The sequence below is a fragment of the Mauremys mutica genome, chromosome 6, assembly GCF_020497125.1.
Source record: "Mauremys mutica isolate MM-2020 ecotype Southern chromosome 6, ASM2049712v1, whole genome shotgun sequence".
In the NCBI taxonomy this organism is placed as follows: Eukaryota; Metazoa; Chordata; order Testudines; family Geoemydidae; genus Mauremys; species Mauremys mutica.
This window is the reverse complement of record NC_059077.1, coordinates 91,277,514-91,305,347: the sequence shown is the minus strand read 5'-3', so window position 1 is coordinate 91,305,347 and position 27,834 is coordinate 91,277,514. Positions and strand designations below refer to the sequence as shown.

The following is a 27,834-nucleotide window of genomic DNA, read 5'->3' as shown; positions in this document are numbered from 1 at the left end:
GCTTTGTGCCCCAGTTATGATGTCCTCACACACTGGTTTAAGACAAAACAAAACAAGTTTATTAACTACAGAAGGTAGATTTTAAGTGATTATAAGGGATAGCAAACAGATCAAAGCAGATTACGTAGCAAATAAAACAAACACGCAAGCTAAGCTTAATGTACTAAAGAAACTGGTTATAAGTAGCATATTCTCACCCTAAATGTTGTTTTAGGCAGATTGCAGAGGTTCCTGAAGGCCAGCTGCACTGGCTTGCAGCTTAAAACTCTAGGTATTTCTTTCACAGGCCAGACAACCCTCTAGCCTGGGCTCAGCTCTTCTCCCCCAGTTCAGGCTTTGTTTCTTAGGTGTTTACAAAGGTCATCTTGGGTGGGGAGTCAGTGGAGAAGAACGAACCCGGTGATCTCACTCCTCTGCCTTAGTTTTTGCATATGGCGGAAACCCTTTGTTTCAAAACTTAGTTCCCACACCAGTCAGTGGAAAAATACTAGTATTTTCATGGTTTCCAGTACCAGGTGACTTGGTCACATGTCCCTGCAGCCATAACTAGAGACTGTTTGCAGTGTCCCCAGGAAGACTTCCCAGAAAGGTGGGAGATTAGCATCTGCAAAGACCTGTTGTTCTCTCTGATGGCTCTTCCTCACAGCAAGCCATCTAGACTGATTTTATTCTGTCTGGTGGGCATTCCCCAGGTGTAAACACACTTGTAAAAGATACATAGTCAATATTCCTAACTTCAGATATAGAAATGATACATGCAAACAAATGGGATAATCATGTTAAGTAAATCATAACCTTTTCAATATCTCTCACCTGCCTTATCTTGCACAAAATGCATCATAATTATGTTATTCTCATATGATAACAATCTCTCTATGAAGACTATGGAGGCATAGAGTCACAACTTGATCCTTCTAACTTCTACTGCTTTGACTATTGGCTTGCTCATTGAATTGTCACATTACCTTCAGCGGGTACCTACACGTGGTATTAATCACTTTGCACAGTCGGAAATATAACCTCAGAGAGAAAAATTCATTACACGTTTGTACTCTGCCTATTGACAGAGAATTGGGACAGACATATGCAGCTATGCAGAAACCAAGTATCCTGGGATTTTGTCAAGTATCTGGGAGATAGATTTTTATCTGTAGACCTTATTTGGAAAGAGAGTGATAGATTTTTCAGGATCCAAAGAAAAGGATTAAAAAAATTAGATACTTCTTAAAGTAGGTGACACTGGGACTGATAACCTTAAAATTGTAAAATGGGCCTCTGGTGCTTGGCAACTAAAATATTACTGAGATTTTTGGGGTTGGGAAGTCCCATGTCTTGAAAACTCTTCCTTTTTTCCCTATTCAAGATGTTTAAAGCAAATCCTGTGACTGGAATCTCAATCTCATCATCTTTTCTCTTTTTGTTTGTCATCCTATTCAAATCAAATAGACTATTAGTCTTAATAGCTCACCATTATTGACACCAATTTAATAAAAAGGAGTCTCATCTGGATTGTGTTATCATTTTCCAAAGTAATTTTCTAAAGGAAAAAATGCATAGTGTGTGGCATTTAAAACATTTTAAAACATCAAGTCACCTTGCATAGCATCACATTTGGGACCCAAACCTGTGGCTACTCCACATGCTGGGAGTTTTTCCATGCTTCGTAGCTGCAGGACAAAATTCAGAGCTTTCGTGGGTTTTGAGTCAGGCCCTATGTTGGCCTGGATGCCTTCAGAACAGAGCAGCCTTCTATTGCTATTTTTTTATGGCAATATTATCTTGTATTCACTGGAACTTCAGAAGTAATAGCCGCTAAAACGGTAGTCCCCAAACTTTTTATGTCACCCCCTGCTTACCCGTAATGGTCGGGGGGCAGAGCCGGAGGCTGGTGGCAGAGCTGCGGCTGGGAGCAGAGCAGGACTGGATGGTGCTTCCTTTCCGCCCCCTGTGGGGGCTGCCCAGGTCCCACCACACTCGCCCAAACATTCCTGCACACTCCTGGGGGGCATGCCACACAATTTGGGGACCATTGCACTAAAACTACGCCGTTTATTAAAAAGAAAACCTGATCTTTTACTGGAGATGTCAGCATAGGGAACATTGGTTCTGGGTAGTATATTTTTTGAGAATGAGATCCATCTAAATTATTTTTAGTACAGTGAAATTGAATGCTGCTTTTTTTCTCCCAACTAAAAACACTGTTTAAATCTTTTAATCCAAGAATAAAAATATTTTTATATCAGTAACATTTCACAAGCAAAATCTGTCTACTTATATAAAAGAAATGATCACTTCTCTTAGCTTCCAAAAATAATACAGTTTATAGATAGATAAAATGTAGGCGGGACTTTGCCAATAAACTAACAACTGATATTCTTAATGAAACTCAGATGCCCAGATCCTGCAATGAGTTCTGTAGGTTTCAGAGGGGTAGCCATGTTAGTCTGTATCAGTAAAAACACCAATAAACACCACCCTATACTGGAAACCTATTGACTGTTATACTTACCTATATGCCTCTGGCTTTCATCCAGACCACATCATATGATCCTTGGTGTCTACAGCCAAGCCCTAACATACAACCACATTTGCTCGAATCCCTCAGACAGAGACAAACACCTCTATCAGGTGTTCTTAAAACTACACTACCCATTTGGGGAAGTGAGGAAACAGATTGACAGAGTCAGAAGGGTACCCAGAAGTCACCTACTACAGGACAGGCACAACAAAGAAAGTAACAGCCCCCAACTAAAACCTCTCCAGCACATCATGAAGGATATACAGCCTATCCTGAAGGACGATCCCTCACTCTCACAGACCTTAGAAGACAGGCCAGTCCTCGCTTACAGACAGTCCCCCAACCTGAAGCAGATATTCCCCAGTAATTACACGCCACACAACAGGAACCAACCCCTGCAACAAACCCTGTTGCCAACTCTGTCTGCATAGTTATTCAAGGGACACCATCATAGGACCCAATCACATCAGCCACACCATCAAGGGCTCATTCACCTGCACATTTACCAATGTGATATATGCCATCATGTACCAGCAATGCCCCTCTGCCATGTATATTGGCCAAACCAGACAGTCTCTATGCAAACGAATAAATGGACACAAATCAGACATCAAGAATTGTAACATTCAAAAACCAGTAGGAGAACACTTCAACCTGTGTGGCCACTCATAACAGACTTAAAAGTTGCCATTCTCCAACAGAAAAAACCTTCAAAAACAGACTTCAATGAGAAACTGGAGAACTGGAATTAATTTGCAAACTTGACACCATCTAAATTAGGTCTGAATAAAGACTGGGAGTGGCTGAGTCAGTACAAAAAGTACTTTTCCCTCTGTTGATACTCACACCTTCTTGTCAACTGTTGGGAATGGGCCACATCCACCCTGATTGAATTGGCCTCGTTAGCACTGACCCCCCACTTGGTAAGGCAACTCCCATCTTTTCATGTGCTTTATATATTTATACTTGCTTGTGTTGTTTTCCATTCCATGCATCTGATAAAGTGGGTTATAGCTCACGAAAGCTTATGCTCAAATAAATGTGTTAGTCTCTAAGGTGCCACAAAGATTCCTCGTTGCTTTCAAAGAAGGAATAGTTATACCACTACAGCTTGCTCCAAGGTCTCAAAAATAACAATTCTTAAGAGGTGTTCAGCTCTGCATCACAACATACAACTTTCTCCTGATTGTTTTCCTTTTGACACCTCTCATGGCTTTATAAACATACATGATTTCAAGTAGATGTCCAAGTTTTTCAAAACAAAAATAAAGAAAACCCCCAAAACAACAAAAGACACACCAGAATTTGACAGAATGTTTTACAGTTAAATTCATGGTCTCTATATATAGACATCAAAGTCTCTCCATCAACTGTGATGTGTCTAACTAGCAATGAAAAATTTACATCACACATAATTAAGGTGCTTGAATGGTGTTTAATTACTGCTGTTACTGTAGTCAAGTTTTTCTTATATATCAAGAATAAATTTCCAACAAATTCATGACTGCCTTCAGAAGAGGATTGGTGTCAGGGAGAAGGCATCTTGTTATTCCAAAACTGAAAATTCAAGCAGACTAGGTTCTTTTAAGTCATTTTGTCCCCACCCCAAAAACAAAATCATCTTAGGAAATACGGTGTGACTTTTCCTTATGGTTATATTGGTTTTATTTCAGATTAACAGCTTCCTTTCCTCTCCCTAATCGTATTTCATGGGGTAAATACTATATCATTAAGAATACCCTATACAAATTTTGTGTTTCGTCTTCAAAGTTGATTACAAAATCCCTTAATTAATACTTGCAGCACTCCCGGTATCCAAGTAAATTCTATATCTGCTTATTGCCTTTGAAAGTAGGGCTTAGGGCTTGTCCACCTGGCCCCACAGCATCGAGTATGGGAGTGTGAATTGAGCATCAAAGTGCTGCACTGTAACTCTTCTGTGTGGACATTGTTAATGTGAACTAAAAGGTGCCTAGTTGGATTAACATAGTCCTATTTGAAGAGGACAACATTAACACAAACTTAGGTACCTTGTAGTGCATGCCAGCCATGTATTCATGGAGCAGTTACAGTGCAGCACTTTGGTGCACTCTGCAATTCACACCTCCGTAGTCCCACTAGTGAAGTGTAGACATAGCTTTAGGGTCCTAAATGACTTAGGGTAGGTTTACACTTACCGGCCGGGTCGACGCGGTGTGTTCGACTTCTCAGAGTTCGAACTATCGCGTCTGATCTAGACGCGATAGTTCGAACTCCGGAAGCGCTGCGGTCGACTCCGGTACTCCACCACGGCAAACGGCGGTGGCGGAGTCGACGGGGGAGCCGCGGAGTTCGACCCCGCCGCGTCTGGACGGGTGAGTAGTTCAAACTAGGGTACTTCGAATTCAGCTACGCTATTCACGTAGCTGAATTTGCGTACCCTAATTCGAACCCCCTTTTTAGTGTAGACCAGGCCTTAGATGCTTTTGAAAATGTTACCCATCCTGTGTTGCGACTGAAATTAAATTGTCTTTGTGTTATCAATCAGTGCTCTTCAGATTAACTGGGCACTGGCTTGAGTTTCTTCATTCCTCTGCAAACTTATGCTGTGGAGACCTGAGCCCTGGTCCTGCAGTGAGCTCTGCCCAGACAGGCTCCTGTGCCTACATGGAACCCCACTGAAGTTAGTGGGGCTCTGCACTGGTGCAGGGATCCTCCATGCGGAGCTCATTGCAGGAATGGAACGTGGGCCGCAGCTATTGTAAGAGTATGATTCTGAGTAAAGTGTCCCAGAACTTATGTTTTGGCAGTGGCACCTTACCAAAACAATCATTCGAGCTCTGCAAATCTGTGCATATCCGCTTTATATCTGCGGACCACTTTTGTGGATCACAATTTTTTTTATCAGCGCAAGGCTCTAGTAATGATGTCACTGAAATATAAAATTGCCCCAGAATAATGATCTCATTGTTAAATGAGGGCCAAGGTGTAAGCTGTTTGAAAATAGACATGCACGAGAAGCTGAGGTGTTAATTTTCAGTGTGGGCATGGTCTATTTTTCAAGATTTTATTAGTGATTTTATTTCAATGCATCAGATGGCTCCTGTTTATATGAAGCTTTAACATGGTTTTTGGTGCAGCAGAGTGACAGCTGTTCACTGTAGTGTTAATGAAAAGTAGCTTTCTGACTGGCTTAGTGACTGATAATATAACAACTAATTCACAAAAATAGTGGTCTTATTACATATGCTGGACAGGATTCTGGTATATAAACTGCTTAGTAATTGACAGAAATATTATTATTCTTATCAGGTTTTATCACTTAAATAAAAGGCAAGATTCATCTAGCAAAAGATTGGATGGATAAGTTTTATTAAAGAGACATTGTAAGGTAGCTTGGTCAAATTTGGGTCTAATAACACTTTTACATTCTAATCAGGGTGGATTTGATTAAATCAGATTGATTTAAATCATGATTTAAATCACTAGTCAGGAAGACTCGATTTAATCATGGATTTCTACATAAAAGTGCATTCTTGTTGGTTGTTATAAACTTAATACAGATTCTTCACAACTCAGAAATAGATGTAGGTTTCATTTTTAGAAGGCACACACTATACATTTTTAAAGTGGCTTATTTTGAAAACTTTTTAGATTAGTTTTACACCTATATCAGAAAATGAATGATTGTTAAGTTATTTCATTTACCAAAGGTAATTGAAGCAGATATTTATGAAGTCATTGGGAGATAGTTCATCATTAATATTTGGAGGATTTTCTTGCCATGCTGTATTTGATAGGTGGAGAACATCACCAGACAGACATTTAAATTGTTTTATTTAACTAAAACAACAATATTATGTATTCTGGATTTTTTTCTTCAACAGCAAACATATAATATTTTAACAAAACAAGCATATGAATTTTTGAATTTAGTTAAACATTCAAGTTTTTTAAAATCAGGTTTGTTTTTGTTAAAATTGTTTAACTAAAATAGTGAAATGAATTTTTAAAAATCGACTATGCCAGCCAGGTGAATACAAGAAACTTAAAATATTGACTTCTGCAGCTAACTCAGTCGTCTTCACCTTCATTTTCTTGTTTGTTCATAATCTGGAGAAGAAAAACAAGCTTTCCTGCTTTTTCAGGTTCTAAGTGATTTCTCAGTTTGGAATGAAATAGTCCAAAGGAAGAAAGTATTCTTTCTACACTGGCAGAAGAAGCTACTGCTGTTAAAAGTGAGATTATCACTTCAACAGTCTCTGAATCCAAGTGCTTAAGTAACTTCCATCAGTTCACTGGTGTGACTTTCTTTAAAGTCTATATCAGCAAACATATATTTCTTGAATGGTTCACCCTTAGCTCTGAAGTTTATTATAGTTGGCATTATGGAGGGATGATTGCTGGATGTCCATGTCACAGCCAACTCCTCTCCTTTAGCAGTTAAGGTTTGACCCTGGTACCAAGTATTGAGAACATTTGCAAGAAAATGAGCTGGAGATGGTGCTTGTCCCATTCGTTTTTTTAATGCTTGTAATTTAACTCTGTCATTGCATATTTCTCTTCCCACTTTTTTCAGAGCAGCTGCTGCAAAGTGGTTGTTATGGAAGTATTTTGCAATTTCAACATTAGCCCTTATTCTGGAACACTGAAGTCTTTGGCTAGGAGGTACATCAAATAAACACTACAACTCTCTTCACTCTCTTCTAAATTTCTTCTCATCTTGGATACAGGGGTTTGAGCATTGGCCTGCTAAACCCAGGGTTGTGAGTTCAAGCCTTGCAGGGGCCATGTAGGGATCTGAGGCAAAAATCTGTCTGGGGATTGAGCCTGCTTTGAGCAGGGGGTTGGACTAGTTGACCTCCTGAGGTCCCTTCCAACCCTGATATTCTATGATAGGGGCACCTGCTGGTTAGTGAACATTTGCAGCATTGTCTGTGACCAAGCTGTGTACTAGACATTTGAATTATTTTTTCAGTTTGTTATAGCTTTTACTGCTACTTCTTGTAAGTATTCTGCTGTGTGCGCATTTCCTGATGTATTGGTTGTTTCTGTAAGGAAGACATTCCCTTCTTCTGTTGTCACACAAGCACATACAACAAGATCATTGTGGACATTGCTCCACCCATCAAGACTCAGGTTAACAATTTTACTCTCTAGACCTTATGCACACAACTCAATTTCTCTTTTATACACTTTATCCAGCAATTTGCCTGCGACATCTGCTCTGTTGGATGGACTGTATCCTGGTCTTTATGACTGAACCATGTTAATGAAGTGTAGGTTCTCAATCATACGGAAAGGAGAGTTTGTTGCATAAAGAAACCAGACAATTTTTTCGTCAATTACCTCTTTTTGTATTCTGCTGGTTCTTATCACAAACTTATCTGTGGTTGTTTCTGGATGATGGAGATTTTTTTTTTCTTTTTGCTACAGGTGATATACTGTGGCTCTGTGACATACATGATGTGACTGAAACACTATCATTGGCGGATAACTCTGAAACTATAGAAAATGATGGTGATCTTGAAGGTGGATAGTCTTCAGAATCCTGTATGTTGAGGATGGATTCTCCTAAACAAAATAAGTCAATGCAGTTATTGAATTATTATTGCCATATTGCTCATTTAGTATTACTCATTTAGCATTCACTGACGCTCAGTACTACTTTAAAGGTGAAATTGTAAAAGGACGATCTGCCTATTTCAGCTATTTATTTTTTATCACAACTGCATCTAAAATGATAGTACCATAGAGTAACAACTATATTTTTTGCTCAAACATGAGAATTCAATAATAATCGGAAGACAGGCAGTCCTTAAGAAAGAAGTATGTAATAAAAACGTTTACCAACCTGAAGATCCTGCATGTTCAGACATGTTCCTTTCATCATCTTCAACGCAGCTTCCTTCTGAGAAGGACACTTCTCATGATGTTGTTTCATTCAGGCAACCAGGCCCTGCATTTCTTTGTTGCACTGTTTGCATTTTGCACGCATGCCTGTTTTACCCACAGGTAGAGGAACTTCATTAAAATATTCCCAAACTGGGACTCTTTTATGGCTTGCTGCCATTATCGGTTTTCCCTTCTAGTGAGAGAATGGTATGGTAGATCTCAAATCAATGAAGGCTACACTCAGAAAGACCTCAAGACTTGTGGTATATGCAGCTCAAACAGTTTCACTTTTGTTTCTACTGCCTGTCCCTCCCTTCTCACATTTATCTTCAGACTTCTTCTCCTTGCCCAGATCTATTCCACCCCCAACAATCTTCTATTCAATGAACTTTTTGAAACTTTGCACTTTTAGAGAGCGGTAAGGGATTGACTCTGTGTACACAAATTTGCAGAGGGACAATAGGGTTGAGGTCTGTTATTTCTCACCTCCTATTTATTTATTTATTTACTTACATTTTTGCTGTTAACAAGCATGTTATCTCTGGAGACACAAATTTACAGCTGAGAACTGCAAAACTAAGCATCTCTGATGGTATCTTCTAGACTGAGCACTGAGTCCTATTGGGTAGATAGAAAAATTAACCTAAATAGTCTATACAGAAGCCCTTGCAACCCGATAAAATTAAGTCCCTAATCCATGAACTATTGGAACTCATTTACAAAGCTTTTCTTAAATATTACATGAATATGTTGTCTCATAGTATAGAATTAGAATTTATAATCCCTATTCCATGATGAGATATTTTTGAGCTTTAATGTATCTTAATTAAAACGATCTTTAGATAGTTTTTTTTTCCCCTCAAAAAGCATTTTTATCAACCCCGGTCTGCAGAGATCAGGCTGCTCACGGGAGATTGGCTGTCCCCAGTTGCTGTGTTGCATTAAAACTATATGAAAGACTTAAAATATTTTTCCATGTAAGCTGTAGTTGTAGCTGCTTCAGGAATGTTATGTGATTGCAGATGGGTCGTAGGTGGTCCCTGTGGTTGTGAATGGGAGTGGGGGAGATGGGCCATGATTCAATCGCTCTGTTAAGATATAGGCTGCACCCTGAAGCATTTGGGTGGGGGGCAATATAGAAACACAAAAAATTGGCAGGGGGACTCCAGGGCAGATGTGTAGTACCTGTAAGTGTTTCTGATTAATTTCATTAAATTGATTAGATTTCAAGTTGATGATGTCTCTTTAAATCTGAACACAAACTTGTCATTTACTGCCCCTAAAATCTGACACCCAGAAAAATCCTGCCCATTAAATGCCAAATTTACACCACTTATACTGGGCCAAAAGTCAGGATTATTACTGACTGACAAGAAAAGAAAAATCAATGTTTTTAATTTTAAATGAGTATGGGTCCATCTCAGCAGAGGGTTTAATTGTATTTGGGACGGTAATATTAAGAAATTATAGGGTGGAAGGAAGGTAAGGGTTTTAAACCACCAGTCTTCCTTTGTTCACCCAACCTACATCTGAATTTGCTAAAATTCAAGAACCAGCCTGAGATGTGAAAAACTGGGATGTGATATTATAGAATGACATCTAGGAAATTTGCCCGTCTAGGATCTACAGTAGAACCTCAGAGTTATGAACACCAGAGTTACGAACTGACCCGTCAACCACACACCTCATTTGGAACTGGAAATATGCAATCGGGGAGCAGCAGAGATTAAAAATAAAATAAAATAAAATTAAAATACCAAATACAGTACAGTATTGTGTTAAATGTAAACTACTAAAAAATTTAAAAAAAAAAAATTGACAAGGTAAGGAAACTGTTTCTGTGCTTGTTTAATTTAAATTAAGATGGCTGAAGCAGCATTTGTCTTCTGCACAGTAAAGTTTTGAAGCTGTATTAAGTCACTGTTCAGTTGTAAACTTTTGAAAGAACAACAATAATGTTTTGTTCCGAGTTAGGAACAACCTGCATTCCCAAGGTGTTTGTAGCTCTGAGGTTCTGTTGTATATGGATTTTATGAAGTAGGGATTAAAGCATGCCGGTGATGGCTTAGAGCCAAAGACACCATCAAATCTTCAGTGTTCTGAGCCTTTTTGATGTTAGCTGTCTTTTGTGTTCATTTAAATGTTACCATTTATTTTGGGGGCTGAACCAATTATTTTTTCCATTTTCATATTTTTTTTTGGTTTAAGCATTTGCAGTATATATGGATTATTGTTTTTGATTTTGATCTTGACAGGTGATTTTGTCTGCATTGGTGTATCTTGAATACAGATTATAAATTGGCTGTTTTTGTTTACTGTGGACCATAATATCTTACTTTGCATAGCTTCCTGTATGACCCTCCCTTTACAAAATGTGTTTGTACACAATGCCAGACCCTGCTTCTTGCTTCTTCTATCCATCACTGTCAGTTTTACAAGCTTCTTATTTATGAAATATTGTAAATAAGGCTTTTAGCTTCTCACTGTATTCTGTTACCTGCATGTGGGACTGATATTCCTCCTGCTATTTGCCAATAATTTTTCTCTGCCAATAATTTTTCCCTGAAATCTGATTCCCAAGCAACAAAGAGTTAAATATTCTAGAACAAAGAAGCAGCTCTGTGTCCATAGAAGCAACTTTTCATGCAATATAGATGCCCTCTTTTGGTTTTTGCTCCTGAGTTTATCCTATGTTTTATTTGCATGAAGTTGTCTTTAATTTGTTAACCCGGCTATTCACATAGTGAAATTCCTTCTTTCTGCAATGTTTCTTTTGCTTGTTCTGCTGTGCCTTCCATATCCTTGATAAAAAGCTGTGATCCCTATACTGATCTGTGCAGATTCCTATATGTAACCTCTTTCAAGCCTGTAGTATTTTCATTTATCATTACAGTCTTTCCCGTGGAGAGAATTCTCAGTCTAATGTGTGCTAATCTGCCTTCTCCTCTACGATTTTGCACCTCAGATGTTACCTCGCTCTGATGCAAAGTATTGCTGCATGCTTCCAGACAGTCTCGGTTTCACTGCATCTCCTTTGTCTACTCTGGCAGTATGCAAGAGAAACTGCAAAAACTTGGTGCTGTAACCTCCGCTCTGATGTGAGATGTGCAGGGGAGCAAAGAAGACTGATACAGGATGGAAAAGCCCTGGAAGGAACAGCAGGGAAAGGGGTTGCAAACCTGCCACTTCTGCAATAACTTCACACAACTGGGGCTGTGAGCAGCATTAACTCTTGCTGGGAACTTTCTACTCCGTGAAGGCAAAGTGTGGCAAGGCCTTTTCAGGAATAGCCAAGAGAGCAGAAGGGCGGGGCAATATATAGCCCTTTCCCTGTGGATTCTAGGGATCTCTTGAGTTTGGCATCTCCACCCCATGCTACCTCTTCACCCTCCAATATCCCTCCCGCATAATGAGAACATTTATAGGAAAATCTTGGGATCTCTATCTCTCTCTAGATGGCTGGCTTGTGGGATGGTAATGTTGGTGCCATTAGGCATATCCCTAGATAACTCAGGAGGGTAGAAAACCACAGTATTAATGAAGTCTTTCTGTACTAGGCCTGAATTGAACCAAAGTTATTTTATGCTTGTCCAAAGTGCTTCCATATTAAACTCTAATTGAACTCCCAGGCTAATATTGAGAATGGAATGTGTAACAGCTTCTTATCAGTGTAAGACACCAGAAGATAGGGCCTCTTTTTACTATCTCCTGTTTAGTTTAGAAAGAGGGGAGGGGAGACGGTAATAAATTCAGAAGTAAACCAAGGTAACAGCCTTGAAAAGTTACAAGATGAATTGTCTGCTGTCAAGGATGATTTAATTGTTAACTATACAAAGTGCCTATTATATGGGAGGGGACTAGAAGGGAGAAGGGGGGTAAGTGGGCAATGGGGGGTAATGAGGATGCCTTGTTGAAATCATGTATAAGAAGACACACACAGCTTGCATCTGTGTGCAGGATCTGAGATTGTAATATCTCCCTGGCACCTTACTTGAGCTCAAATAAACTTTTTCTGCATTCTCCACCCTGGTGTGATAATTAGTGCGACGCACACCGGGCAACGAACCACTGTTTGCTGCCTCAGGCCTTTTTGGGCCGGCAACAGTCTTGGCGTCCCTGGGTGGGCTCGAGGCAAAATTATGCCTTGCCCGGACTCCTCCAATGGCCGGTGGACGACAGTCACAGCCGATGCCAGCGCGCACCGGTGCTTTTACCGGGGGCCTCGGCAGGGACGTGTCAGACCGACCTTGGAAGGCACAACGGTGCAACGCACTCAGATAGTGGAGAAGCAGCTGCAGGCGACGGTGAGGAACCGGTCCTGTGGAAAAGGTAGGAACAGTTCAGTGCTGTTAACCTTTTGTTTGCCTGTTAAGACCTGGGGACGCCCAGTGTCTTCCCATAGGTATGGGGCAGGGATGGAGTACAGGCAGGGCATGGTGTATGCCCCCAGAATGCATTCTAGCAAATTGGAAAGTGTTTGGTTTGGATCCAATGATTAAGGGTAAACTAAAAAGGTTCTGTACAGTTGACTGGCCTCAATATCAACTAGAGAGCCAGGAAAGGTGGCCACCAGAAGGATCACTTAATTACAACATGATCCTTCAATTACTTTTGTTTTGTTAGCAAATGGGTAGCTTTTGAAACTGTTTGTATAAAGAGCTCTTGTAAAAATCCCCCACCATATGCCCCAGAGCTGCACTGGGAGGAGGATTGTCCGTGGGAATAATGGTCTTGGTGTGTGTGTGTGTGTGTATACCAGTGTGAGTGTCTGTTGCTGGAAGACGCCCAGATTAACCTGTGAAGCAAATGCTAATGATCAGGAGTAGTCTAACGCAAGCCCAGTAACTAGTGGATCTTTAGGAGATCCGACCCACGGTGGGCTGACTCAGCCTGGCATTGTCCGGCGAGGAAGCTGCCTGGGTCTAGGAATGTGTGAACCTATCTTCCCTCCCCCCCCTTCCTTTCCGTGTGGGCTACTGACAGTCTGATCATCTCATTGAATGCAATTAGAGTATACGGCGCTGTGTCTCCCAGAGACTAGCCGAAGCTCTTTGCTGAAAGGAGATGTAGAAGAGTCAGTCATCCTCGTTAATCTCTCCTGTGTGAGTGTCCTGTAGGGAGAGATTCTTAGTTTATGAGCCGCTAGTGCGGACAGGGCCCCCCTCTCTGTGTGTGTAAGTGGAAAATGGGGGAAGGGACAGTCTAAATATTCTACCTCACCCCCTAAGGGTACCCCAGCATAGTACATGTACGTACATTATGGTCCTGAAACCTGCAGGTATTTAGAGAATTGGAATCTTTACACGCGTAAAAATCCATCTAAACAATGTCCATTAGAAGGTACCCTCAATCTAGATAAGATCATATATCTCAGAGGAGCTTTTAATTACCAAAGGAAAAGCCTCTGACACGGTGTGAGCAATTCGTCTAGGAATGGGTTAATTTGAAACTCTGCTAAGGCCAGAGATAAAGAGAGAGCTGCTCTGCGTGTTAGGTCAGACTATGTTAAGTATAAAGAAAAATTTTTAGCCCCAGCTGGCTGTGGGAAAATATAGACAGAGGTAAATTAAAGGTAATCTAAGTTACAGAACTGAGATTGCATTTGCAAAGCTTAACTGTTCAGTGAGATTTAACAGTCTTTGCAATCCCAGAGCTGGTATGGCTTGGTGACCTGAACTGGGATCTCTGAAAGAGACACTGCAGGAGATTCCAGGGTGTAAAAGAACAGCTCTCCCAAGAGTGGAAGCATGTTGGAAATACTGGATAAGCTGTATACAGAATAATCTCCCGTCCACCTATTCCCCTTTTCTGAATGTTATATACAGACGTGGTCAGTCTGGATATGTGTGAGTATTAAAGTGGCTTAAGGCTTGGGGAAGCTTTGGGGTTTGGTTATATGGTGTGTTTTGTCCTCCCCCAACGTCCTGCAGTAGATAAATTGGTAACAGATTTGTTACAGTTTGGTGAGTAATTGAGAATGGGGGAGCCCTATAGAATTTACACCATCTATTTGTTTTACCTTTGTTATGTTGTGTTTCTTTTGTTTGGAACTGTTGGTGTTATATGTTGAGGATTGCATGATTAAAGGTGAACCTACTCTCAGCTACAGTAAGTCTGAGAACTAGAAAGGGGTTCTACCCCCAGTTGCAGCAGGACTGGGCAATAGAGTAGTTGGAGAAAAAGAACAAATATGTACTTGATAACTAGAATTGAGCAATTAAGAGCATAGATCATGACCCAGACAGCAACTCAAACCTGCGCTCAGGGCAAGTTGCAGGCTTTGAGACAGGATTTCCAGTTAGAAAAGGAAGCCCTGGTTAAGCAAGTACCAGTCCTTCAGGGACTTGCCAAAATTTAACTATTTGTGCTCAGCATACACCGTAATAGTAGTGTGTTTGCTACAAGGGGAGATTAAATAATTAAACACCAGTGGGCCATGTGTTTTGCCCAGGTGGCAAGCCTCACAAGGGAAGACTTAGGTAGTCTTGTGAGTTAAAATGTTTTAGGGAAAAAGACCAGAAGGGTGGGGGCTAGTTGAGAAGCCAACCCCCCCCTTAGTTAAAACTGGCAGTGGAGCAAATTGGTGTCTAGGGAAAGAACGGTTCAGCTAGAAAAGAAGGATCGGGCCCAGGCAGGCAAACAACAGACGGAGAGATTGGAAAACGGGTTGGAAACTTTTGACGGTCTAGTGGAAGAAAGGAGTAAATAGGTATAAACATGGGGATTTCAAATACCCAGGAGGATACTTGTCATAGTGATTTAAGTTGAGAAAAGTGGTTGTTGGAGAAAACAAGTGAGTGATTTAAGGCAGTGTGAAAAGTTAACTCCATAGTTGCTGGAGGGAACAGCAGTTGAACTTTGTAAAAATGCTAAAGAGAAAAATTCTTGGTGTTTGTTTTTGAAATGTTTGTAAATAAATTCAGGCAAAGAAATTTTTAGATTGCAATCATTTGGTTATAACCCATTTAGTTGAATTATCTAAAAAATGTTTATATAGTGCTATGTAATTGAAATCTTATTAGGTTCTAAAGGCACTATAAGTGATGATGTTTTCTTTCAATGTTTAAAAGCAGGAGTTAAAAGTACAAAGCAAGTCAGGAAGCATCTGTATTGATGCAAGTTATCTAACTGATAAAGTAGAAGTCACTGAGACCAAAGCTGCCTATGAAACATATATATGAAAATATGGGGTAATTCCCCTGTTTTGCCTGAAATCAACTAAGGTATTTGTATATTTTCAGTGATGATTGATTGCCCAGAAAGGGTAGACTTCTGTTTTTGCCTTTCAGATAATCAGAGAAAACTGATGCTAGCTGAACAGCATTCAACATACCATGCCTTTGATGGCACAGTAAAAATTATGTTTTGTTTTATGTTCTGTCTTGTGGTGTCTGTCTGGTGGCCAAAATTATTTTGTTTATGGGATGGTCTGGATTGGAATACAGATACTTGTTTTGTTCAACTTGGAATACAAAGTGCTTGGATAAATTGGGAAAAATATGATATACTAAAGCTTAATACATCTCCTTAAATAAGAGAGAGAAATTTTATTGGCCAAATCTTTTAATTGAAAATTGTTAATAAAACTTGCATACTAATAGTTTTTGGAAGCAAGGACATGGAAAGTTAACCCACTCCCCATATTGTACATGGGATCCTTCTGGCTATCTCAGATTTCTAGCCAGAGGGCTGGGGATGGTGGGAAACTATTGGACTAGAGGCTCTATGAAATAAACTCATCAAAGTGGGTGTGCTTGTCCTAACTTGTTGTCCCAAAGCTCTGGAAAAAGTTATTTTAGTGAAAGGATAGATGTGACAAACTTTAAATAATAAGACTAATGTACTGTATAAAGGCAATGTATATGTGTTCATTGTTAGCAAAAGATGTATAAGTGAAGGCTAAGTTTCCTTTGTAGGTTAAAAGAAGCCAAACAGGACAAAGGAAGAAGGACGAGTTAACTGAGGAAAAATAGCTAACATGCTGAGTTTAAAAATAGGGCATTAGCCCCATTTCAGGACACTGCTCTCAGCTAAGACTTAGCTAACAACCAAGACAAGGGAGGCTTACATGTGCCCACACAGCTGTAAAGTCTGCAAATCGCTGACAGGCACTAATGAAATGTGTTAGGTTTCTTTTTTTCACAGGTAAAGACAAACTACACAAAGACCCTAGGAGGCCTGCCACTTCTTGGAACCAGGAAACTGGATTAATGTAAAGCTCCACCAACGAAAGACTGCTTTTGCTCTATGCTGGAAAGACCCTTATTAAGCCCTGCTGACCACCAACAGCGTTGTGCAGTGTCAGAATCCAGGATTTCCTGACCAAAAAGGACATTAAGGACTGACCCTGGTGTAGAAACCAAGAATTATACACTGGCAGGAAGAAATTTGTGGGACCCCTGTTTGAGACTGTGGTATTGATTAGATTTTGGGGTTTATTCTACAGGCTGCGCCCTGTGGTTTGGATAAATCCTTCAGCATGTATTGCTCACAAGGGGCTGCCATACGATTAACACAACAGAGAGCCTGGGTTGTTTCCTCTGCAAGAAGAGGGAATTGATCAGATCTCTGTGGACTCAGGCCAATAATACAGCAGCCATTTGAAATATTCTTACAAGCTGGGAACATGATAAGAAATTGGGCTAACTAGAAGGGGCCACTAGCCTTATTTTTAGAGCTCAGCTATCCCAAATACAGGCTGGAGTTGGTGGGTTACATGTCATTTCCACCCTCAGTTCTATGACCCAGAAGTTGCTGACAGAGATGGTATTGAGAATCACTGAGACTGGGAAGGTATTGCAGTGGGATCTGGTATATTTAGATGGATCTTGAGCACCAGACTTGGCCCACTGCCCTTACAGACTATCAGGAACCATCTGATCTGTGGTCAGGGGGATGACATACTTGGACACTTTCTGGATGGAAGTATGAACATTCACAATGCTCCTTCCAGGCATGAGGACCGGTTAGGGTGGGTGTGGGCTTCCACATACCGAATCCTACCGGGTCCATAGGGAGGATGAATGTGGGACTGAATACCCCAGCTCCCTAGAGTTTAATTGTTTTTTGTCTTCAAAGTATGAGAAAACTCAACCAAATGTTTGTTGAGTATTCTCAAAGGGGGGGATTGTTGGTGCCATTAGGCATATCCCTAGATAACTCAGGAGGGTAGAAAACCACAGTATTAATGAAGTCTTTCTGTACTAGGCCTGAATTGAACCAAAGTTATTTTATGCTTGTCCAAAGTGCTTCCATATTAAACTCTAATTGAACTCCCAGGCTAATATTGAGAATGGAATGTGTAACAGCTTCTTATCAGTGTAAGACACCAGAAGATAGGGCCTCTTTTTACTATCTCCTGTTTAGTTTAGAAAGAGGGGAGGGGAGACGGTAATAAATTCAGAAGTAAACCAAGGTAACAGCCTTGAAAAGTTACAAGATGAATTGTCTGCTGTCAAGGATGATTTAATTGTTAACTATACAAAGTGCCTATTATATGGGAGGGGACTAGAAGGGAGAAGGGGGGTAAGTGGGCAATGGGGGGTAATGAGGATGCCTTGTTGAAATCATGTATAAGAAGACACACACAGCTTGCATCTGTGTGCAGGATCTGAGATTGTAATATCTCCCTGGCACCTTACTTGAGCTCAAATAAACTTTTTCTGCATTCTCCACCCTGGTGTGATAATTAGTGCGACGCACACCGGGCAACGAACCACTGTTTGCTGCCTCAGGCCTTTTTGGGCCGGCAACAGTAAGATCTGACGCTCAGGTTGGTCTGCACACACTCTTTCTGATCTATAAAGACTGCTGTCTTTCAGGTTGTGCTGTTGGGACTCTTCTCTCATTTCATTCCTTAAAATAGATTTCTAATGTCATATGGATTGATTAGTGTCTTCCCAACATCTGCCAAGAGCAGATGATGTGTTTGTATTTTATTGTGGTATTACATTAACCACTTTATATCCAACAATGGATTTTTTTGTGTGCCTCTAAATTAGCTTAGACTTGTTGCCCAGATTCACACTGGGGCTTGGAACTGTGTTTGAAACCATTTTCAAATATGGTCCTGGTTGGAACATGGTTTTGGGTTTATAGTTACCAGGAATCCAGCCATCATGTTGACAGTCTGTGTTGAAACCTGGTATGAGGTAGCATGCAGCATGGCTATGTAAATAAAAGTTCTCAACAAAGGAAAATAACAATTTAAAGATCAAATACACGGTGTATCTTCGCCTTTGATTACTGGAATTAACATTCAGGAAACACAGCTTCACCAGAAATAAATTGATTATCTAGAGATTTTCTTTCTTCACGTTGACTGTTATTTGTCAGCCTGAGAACCACCTGTAGTTGCAGCGATCTTTACTTCTGACTGTTTGGGAATAACCAAAACAGGGAACCACCTGCAGTTTCTACCAAGTTGAATTTAAAGCAGCGCATCAGAGTTTTGCTGTCCTCTTTATGTTCTATCCTTGATAAGTTTTAAGGTCCTGTTTAGATAGGGCTTTCAGGTATGTTTAGCTGTCATGCTTATCACATACATTGCCATGCACTTTGTCACACTATTTGAACAGCTAGTGTGCGTAGGGTCATACTGTGTTATGAGAGTTTTTGAAAGATGCTTAATCCCAGATAGGGCCCAAATTCTGAGCTCCTGCTCACTTTTTACTCAGTCCCTGTTCAGGGTCAGAGGCTGAATAAAAAATAACTAAGACCTTCAGAATTTGGCCCTTAAGACAAGGACACTAGTCTTGTTCACCCTGGCTGGCGAATCAATATTATAACCTGGCTGGCAACAACTGAGTTTTCACTTTGCTTAAGAAAGATGTTTGCAGTGGTTGGTAAATATGATTCAAAGTCCCACAGAGAGTGCCCCCCTCCCCCCAAAAATCACACAGTGCTATAAAATAACTGGTTCGGTGTTTAAGCCTCTGCTGATGTATTCTAGCAAATTTTGCACTTTACTGACCCATGAATTTGGCCTATATGATTTAGAGACGATGCATTTCTGCCTCCATTCTTTGATATTTGTGATACATTATGCAGATTTTTTACAAAGTTGCTTGAGACAAATATTGAGCGATTTCTTGCTTTAAGCACTCATTCGCTGCAACTACCGGTGGTTCTACATCTCAATATACTGCCTCTTTGTGACATCCCACTTAGATTATTGAGTTGTGAATTCTTACAACACACAGATTCTGTTTTCATGCAGCTGTTGCCTTAGTAACAAGGAGAAGAGAGAGAAAATATGACTGACAGAGATTTTTCTATATAGAATATTTTTCAAAGTCTTCCAGGTGCTATCAGTGAGTATTAACCCAAAACCCGATAGATGAATAAAAGGAAAAATACTTAAAGAAAGAGTTGAAGTTTCATGAGTGAAATAGTTTTGTCTGATGATGACATAATGGAAATAATTTGATTTTGGCACATTGCTGCAGAAATGACAAGAGCCTTTCTCCCCACCGAATGCTGTGTGTGGGTCTGAAGTGCTGGAAGAAGCTTATATAGTTAGTTCAAAGGTGAGCGTGACTATGTTGCATATTGCTGCATTTCCTCAAATGCCTGCCTTTCTCTTTCTATCCTCTGGCATTTTGTACCATGAAAAGGAAAGAAAATTACATCGTTGGAGTGATGGGAATTTCTTCCCTTTTTTTTTTTTCTTTCTGCCTCAGGATCCGAAAACTGTGGAGAAGTAGGAGGTTGAGTTTTCCTTAGCAGAGAATGAACATCCTCCCCCTCCTCTGTGATTACTGAGGGAAGGCTTTTCAATTAATTTCTTTCACATCTTCGTTGTCTGGGATTTTATGTGAGACAAGAAGTAGGTTACTGTATATCTGTAAGGAAATTTCCCCTCCTTGCTTTCCCAAAACTACATCAGTAATCCTAAGGATTTAAAGAATTAAAAACATAAAGAAAAGATTCTGTGTAGCATTTGGGTGAAAAATATAATGCCTTAATGCATGTTCTGATGGGATTGAAGGAGTTAATGTCTGAAGGAAAAGAAGAGAACAATATGATGTAGTGCACTGATGGCAGGACCGGGAGTCAGGAACTCCCTAGCTGTCTACCAGCTGTGCCACCATGACACCGAGCAAGTCATTTTGTGCCTCTTTGTACCTCATTTTTCCCCATCTGTAAAATGTGGATAACACCACCTAGATCATTGGTGGATACAAGTATAAATTAATTAGTAAATATATTCGAATAATGCTTGGATTATTATCTAAGCTAGTTAAAAGCTGGGACTTCTGTAAGAGTTGAGAGAGAGTGTGAATTGTGGGCAGGATGTTGCTTCCACTGAAGTTGGTAGGAGTTGTAAAAATTAGTGATTAAAATGTTAGATTTGTCTGCAATGCAGCCTAGTAGTCTTCACCAATTCCTAGGTTCAGCTGCAAGTACTCGTGTTGTGTTTTGTGGGTGTTAGTTATGCTTTTAATTAGTTCTTCCATGTTCATCATTGGCCAGAGTTTTTTGGAAGTAATGGGTTTCCCACGGTGCTGTGAAATCAGTTGGGTTTAATTTGGTTTTCCCAGTAAGGAATTCATCTTCAAGGATGCTCTGCCCCTTGCTCACAAGAGCTTAAGCCTGGACTGTCAGCAGTAGCATTCCTGTTGATCACAACTATCTCAGAGGGATGGAGAGACATTTTTAAGATGGCTCTGTCATGGCCCAAAAAGGCTTTTAGAAATTACAACCAGCACTCCCAGTGCTAGCCCACTGGGGGCCCTACACAGGAATATTCCCTCCCAACGCATATTAATAGGGGGCCCTAAGCAATTGCTTAGTCTGTTTATGCCTAGTGTCAGCTCTGACAACCAGAACCTTGCATTGTATTCTGCAACAAATCAGGAATCAATGGAGCCTGTGCAATCCTGGCATGATGAATTGCTGTTGGTATTTTCCTTGCTTAAGACGCAGCATAGCGTCCGCACATTGCATACCTAAAGGTTGATGAGTTACTGTGATGTTTATAATACCCATATTTCAGTACTGTAGATCTATTTCCAGTAACGTTATTTGAAAAGTAAAAGCAGGCTGTTTTGCAGGCCCCAGGGTCAGTACAGGATAAGACCCAATGTCATGTTGCATAGTGCCTAGAAAGGAAAAGTATAGAGCTTCTTAAGTGTGAAAATACTGACATTGGTTTTGCTGTTCAGGTGTTGTCATGGTAAGTAAGGAAGAAACATCAGAAAGGAATAAAGGAAAAAATAGTTTGAGAATCCAACTTGTTACTGAAATTAAAGGGAGACTCTTAGATAGCTTAGGGCCAGATATATTAATTTGTCTTTCCAGTGCTTCTGCATTGTAAACATCTGATTTAAAAAGAATTCCCTTCTTCTGTCAATGAAGAATTTAAAATACAGCCATTGTCTATATAGGGAAAGCTTAGTGTTTTGTGGCCTACTGCATAGAGCAGCCAGCAGAGGGAGTGCCAGTTAACTGACAAATTGCATCTATGGAGCTGTGCTGGTATTTTTAGCATCCTTTTGGATACTTGTGTGCAAACAAGTGAAAGAAAAACCAGATCTCTTTCAGTTTTAGCCCCTTTGGAAATGCAGAACTAGGTAAGTTCATGGAGGTTCGGTCCATTAATGGCTATTAGCCAGGTTGGGCAGGGATGCAGCACCATGCTCTGAGTGTCCCTAGCCTCTGTTCACCTGGAGCTGTGAGTGGATAACAGGGTACGGATCACTCAGTGATTGCTTTTTCCCTCTGAAGCACTTGGCATTGGCCACTGTCAGAAGACAGGATACTGGAGTAGATGGACCATTGGTCAGATCCAGTATGGTCGTTCTTACATAAAAATTAATTATAATAATAAAAAAGTTTAGTACAGAAACTTCCCAAATTAACAACCTCTCGAGATAGCAATGATGTGAGATAACGATGTTGACAAATAATGCATTTTTAAAATGTTGGCCTATTAAGAAACATGTATTGATATAAGTTTCTCAGTCACAAAACTAGCATTCTGGAGTGAAGTCACTAAAATGTAGTCCAACAAACAAATATTCCTTTAACCTGTCACTCTCTTCTCCCTCCACCGCACCCCACTCATAGTTGTTGTCCTTGGTCAGTGGAGACCCAGAGTACAGAGATGCTTTTGTGATATGTTTGGTCACAGAAACCCCCTTGGGACTGTCACCTGATATGCTGAAGTTACTTCAGAGCCTGTTTTCCCTGCCAGCTTGGGACTCCAGAACCCTGCCTTGTTGAGCCAGACGTGCTAGCCTGCTGCAACACAGACTCAGGGTCTGGGCCATGCCCCCAAAGCTGCAGACTTTAACCAAAAACAGCTCAGCAGGTTACCTCTCCAGCACCCAGACACCCAGTTCCCAATGGGATCCAAACCCCAAATAAATCGGTTTTACTCCGTATAAAGCTTACACAGAGTAAACTCATAAATTGTCTGCCCTCTATAACATTGATAGAGATGCACAGCTGTTTGCTCCCTCAGGTATTAATCACTTACTCTGTGTTCATTTGTAAACAAAAATGATTGTATTAAGTATAATAAGTAGGATTTAAGTGGTTTCAAGTAATAACAGACAGAACAAAGTAAGTCACCAAGCAAATGAAGCAAAAACACGCGAGTCTAAGCCTAATACATTAGGAGATTGATTACAGGTAATATCTTACCCTCAGGGATGTTCCAATAAGCTTCTTTCACAGACTAGACTCCTTCCTAGTCTGGGGCCAATCCTTTCCCCGATACAGTCTTTGTTAGTTCCAGCAGACATCTCAGATGGTAAGCAGGGGCTTTCTCATGACTGGCTGCCCCTTTGTTCTGTTCCACCCCCTTTTATAGCTTTGGCACAATGTGGGAATCTTTTGTCTCTCTCAGTGCCCACCCCTCCTTCTAAATGGAAAAGTACCAGATTTAAGATGGAATCTAGTATCATGTGATATGGTCACATCTCCAATGAGACCCCCGTCTCCATTTTTCTAGGCTGGCCTACCCGTACACAGGAAGGTTTGCAAGTAAAAAGAGCCATTTACAGATAATTGATTCTGCAGCACCCTTAATGGCTTCCACTTAGTATGTTTACATCAGTAAAACAAATTTATATCTTATTCTCCTAACTCCAGACATAGAAATAATATATGCAAACAAATAGTATGAACACATTCAGTAGATTGTAAGCTTTATAATGATACCTTACAGGAGACCTTTTGCATAAAGAATATTCCAATTACATCATATTCACCATAAGAATATTTTCATAAGACATATGGAGTGCAATGTGACAGCTTTCACATGAGTTCACCTCCCACCCTGGGTGGTGGGGGAGGAGAAGGCACCTTGCTCGTTCTTCCAGCCATCTCACTGCTTGCTCTGGCCATTGTTGTTCATCGTGCCACCGTTCACTCCACCGCTCCATCCCCAATGGCCCTGCAATGTCACCTTCCACTGCCATTTGCCACTGTGACCTCTGGTCTCTCAAGGTTCCACTGAGCTTTCAGTGATTTCAGCTCTCGGGGGAGGGGGAGTGTCATTCACTGCTAGTGCAGGCTGGGCTGTCTCTTCCACAGAAACACTGTCCTGCTGTAGGTCTAAGCACTTAGACAAGATTATCAGTGCTTTCAGCTCTAGTGGTCACTTAACAGACCAAAAGACTCTCTATGGAGCCTATCAGCTCTGTCTTTTAACAGGGGAGAGGGGCACCCGCAGGTCAGATAGTGCCTGTGACTGTTAGGCAGAACCCACACCACCAAGCAAAACACCTGTGTCCCATCCTCTCTCTCTCCACTAGGATCTGGCATCCGAACCTCCTGCTTAGGGAGTGCAGTTCAGTTGAGGGTGACCAGTGCGTAATTTGTAATGAAAGAGGTGCCAGGGTTCAAGCAGGTTTGTTACTTTCATAACTGATTTGGCAAGCCCAGAGGCCCCAGGGCTATGAACTGCCAAGCCTAGAGGTGATGGGGCTCAACCCTGGCAAGCCCTAGCACAAATTAAGCACTGAGGGAGACCCCCCTCATTACGGCATTAAGGCTAAGCACAGTTCTTTATTACTAATGCAATAAAGAACATTTCATGACCCCACATTCAATACTAAAGTGATTTGTATCCCAACACCAGCCGAAGTTGATCACTTGGCCAACACAGCTCTGTCCGCTGGATACCTAGGCAGAGTAGGTGTGTTCATGTAAATACAGTCTGGTCCTGAAGCCTTTCCACCCACCCCTTGGCTCATCACTAGCTGTCAGGAGACAGCTCACTCAGACCTTGCTTACAAATCATAATTTGAAATTATTAGGTTGGCCAATATAGCCAAAACAAATGTGCCGACATTGTCATAAACAATAGCTGTATGAGGAAGCTAGTCTTTGTTCATACTTTTCAAACCCATTATGCTTTCTTAGGTACAAATATTTTATCATATACTGCATATGCTATTAAATGTTTTATATATTTATTAAGAGTATTCATGTTTCAATTTCAATTCAGATTTCCAACCAACGACTAAACTGGGAACACTGCATGTAATGGTTGACCACTGGGGGGGGGGGGGTATTGGGGAAATTCAGGAGGGGTGTAGGGAAATCCCTGCCTGTGAGTGTAGTGCTTACTGTCCATTAATGGTCTCACTGTGAGGAAGCACTGTGTTGTAGTGATGGTGGTGGTGTGTTTAATTATTTGTATTGCCATAGCACCTAGGAGCCCTAATTTTAGAGCATGGATTCTTTGTGTCAGGGGCTGTACAAACACAGCACAAAGAGACAATACTTGTCTTGAGAGACTTACAATCTATGCCTCCTGCTAAGTATTTTAAGGATCAGACCCTTAAAAGGGGCGAATTATGAACAATGTAGGGTCATATGCAGGCACTGTGAAAGAATTTTCTAACACACAGTTATTCCTAAAACATTTCCTTCAATAGCTCAAGGCAATTATTGCCACAGAGAACTAGGGGCCTGAATCTTCAAACTTCTGCATGCTTAGTCCTGTAGAGAGGTCTGCAGCAGTATTCAGTCCCAAAGCCAAGCAATCTACGCCTTCTAAAAAGAAAGCTAGTTTTGAATATTCTAAACACACAAATGTCTTAAAATTTTCATAAAGCGTGAGAAACATGTAGGTTTCTCACATTCAGATTTCTCAGCAGAAGCCTAATTGGGCCAGCTCCAAAGCCCATTGAGCTCAAGAGCTTTTTGGGGGAGGCTGTTTTCAACAGTGAAGGTAATTTCTCCATATCTGACCAAGGGAGTCTTTCACTCAAAACTGGATTTTTTTTCTTTAAAAATATGCTCTCATTCAACATGAGCTCAATGCAGGAATTATTGGGTAAAATTCTTTGTCCTGTATTATGTGGAAGGTCAGACTAGATGACTGTAATGGTCCCTTCTGGCCTTAAAATCTCTGTGTGCATACATGCGCACTAAAGCTTACCTTTCAGTTAATAAGATCTTTCCGCTCAAAAGGTAATTTTGTTCATAAAGTAAATAATGAAAGTGCCTTCTCAACCATAACTAAAGTATTAGGCTGGCACCGTTCTAATAAAAAGAATCTGTTAGTGCTGTGGCCTCTTTTGAATGTGGTTAATGGCATGTTGCAGGCTTCTGGTTGGAAAATACTGAAGGCAATGAAAGAAATATAATTGGAGTTGGAAGGATTTAGTTAACAATTTCAACAGACACAAAAACACACTTCTTCAAATATTATATAATTTTTCTTCCTATCTTACTGTCTCTGTAAATGACAATTATGGACATCTTCTTTCATTGGTTCTGGATTGCAGAAGGAAATAGGCAGTTGCTAATATTGGGTGCATATTATCCAATCCTCCTTGTAAGTCTAGCTTTTCCATACTGCTGGATTGCTCACAAATTAACAAGATTGAAAAGTCTCTGCTTAGTGTCTGTGGCTGAAATAGCAGGAGTGTTCCCAGGTCATGGCTGTTGTGCATTAACAGAGCAGTGCAGGGTAGTGGGGAAGTTTCTAAAACATCTGCCTGCCACATTGGGCTATATTTTCAAAATATAAACTCTATTTGTGTGCCTGCAAACTTGCATGTAAAAATTTGCAGCACTATCACTTGTGTGTGCAAATATTTGAGCTCAAAAATTGCACAAGTAACTCTTGTACGTGTACAAATTGTGTCCTGGTTCCCCTTTGAAAATTTGGCTCACTGTCTAGTTCTAACAATTGCCCTTTTGCCCTCCTATGCATGACACTTACTGAAAAAACTTGCAGAATTTAATAAGGAATGGTAACCTTTCCACAGAAATTTTAAACCAAACCATAGTAGTCTCTAGCAGGGATATAATCTCTAGTCAATTCTCTAGCTTGGTTAAAGAGCCATAGAAAATACATAATTCCTCAAGGCATTCACAGCTTTTTGGAGCATCTTCTATAGAAACTTATTTAATTTATGTAGAAACAACTTAATGGCATCCTTGTATAAATTTAAGAGCATTTTTCCGTAGGACATACATCACATCCCCATTAATTTTGCCTTAAAATGAAAAAATAAAAGAAAGGGTGCTTTAATACACTGGAAGGAGACTGAGAGGTGGAATCAGATGAAAGAATTTTTATAAAGTCACACTTGGGCAAAGGTTAAATGTTTAAAATGGTGAATGGTAGATTTGCATGATCTAATACAGAGAAGAGGCCTGGCATGGCTTTTCATGTGACTTTAAATGCCACTAGAGAATAAAAATGTAAAGTTTCAACACTGTGTTTAAGCTTAGAGACTGAAAGAAAGGAGGCATGGTAGAAAGGATGATCCTTTCTTGGAAAAAGAACAAAAGGATAAGTGAAATGTCTTAAGTTTACCATTCTTTAGTTTATAATATCCATTTCATCCAGATTCAGTGGAACCTTGTAAAGAGGATTCTTATTTTTCTTTTTATGAAACATAATAAAGCAAAGTAATTAAGATTTTCAATTCCTGGAGGGGATAAAAGGGTCATGGGTTTCTTTTAAAATATGTTTGCTTATTAACAGGGCCCTACCAAATTCACAGTCCATTTTGGTCAATTTCACGGTTGTAGGATTTTAAAAATAATAAATTTCATGATTTCAGCTATTTAAATCTTACAGTGTTGTAATTGTAGGGGTCCTGATCCAAAAAGGAGTTGTGAGAGGCTCGCAAGGTTATTGTAGAGGGGTATTGTAGTGGTACAGCTACCCTTACTTCTGTGCTGCTGCTGGAGACAGCTCTGCCTTCAGTGCTGGGCAGCTGGAGAGCGGCAGCTGCTGGCCGGGATCCCAGCTCTAAAGGCAGAGCTGCTGCTTGCAGAGCTGGACCCTTGGCCAGCAGCCACCGCTCTCTGGCCACCCAGCTCTGAAGGCAGCACAGAAGTAAGGGTGGCAATACTGCAACCCCCCCCCCCCATAACCTTTGAACCCCCCCTTGCAACTGACCGCTCTGCAACTTTCTTTTGGGTCAGGACTCCCAATTTGAGAAATGCCGGTCTCTCCCATGAAA

General features: G+C 40.6%; 1 protein-coding gene across 8 annotated transcripts in view; it reads left to right on the top strand.

The window, feature by feature from the left end:
• The window catches only part of APBA1 (amyloid beta precursor protein binding family A member 1), a 153,668-nt gene that overhangs the window by 41,601 nt on the left and 84,233 nt on the right, over positions 1-27,834 (top strand). For 2 of the 8 annotated variants that reach the window (XM_045022145.1, XM_045022144.1), the window contains exon 1: positions 19,711-19,920. The exons of 3 other annotated variants lie outside the window; for them this stretch is intronic. The gene's annotated coding sequence lies outside the window, so the exon portion shown is untranslated. 3 more of the 8 variants (XM_045022139.1, XM_045022140.1, XM_045022141.1) reach the window with 3 other exon arrangements.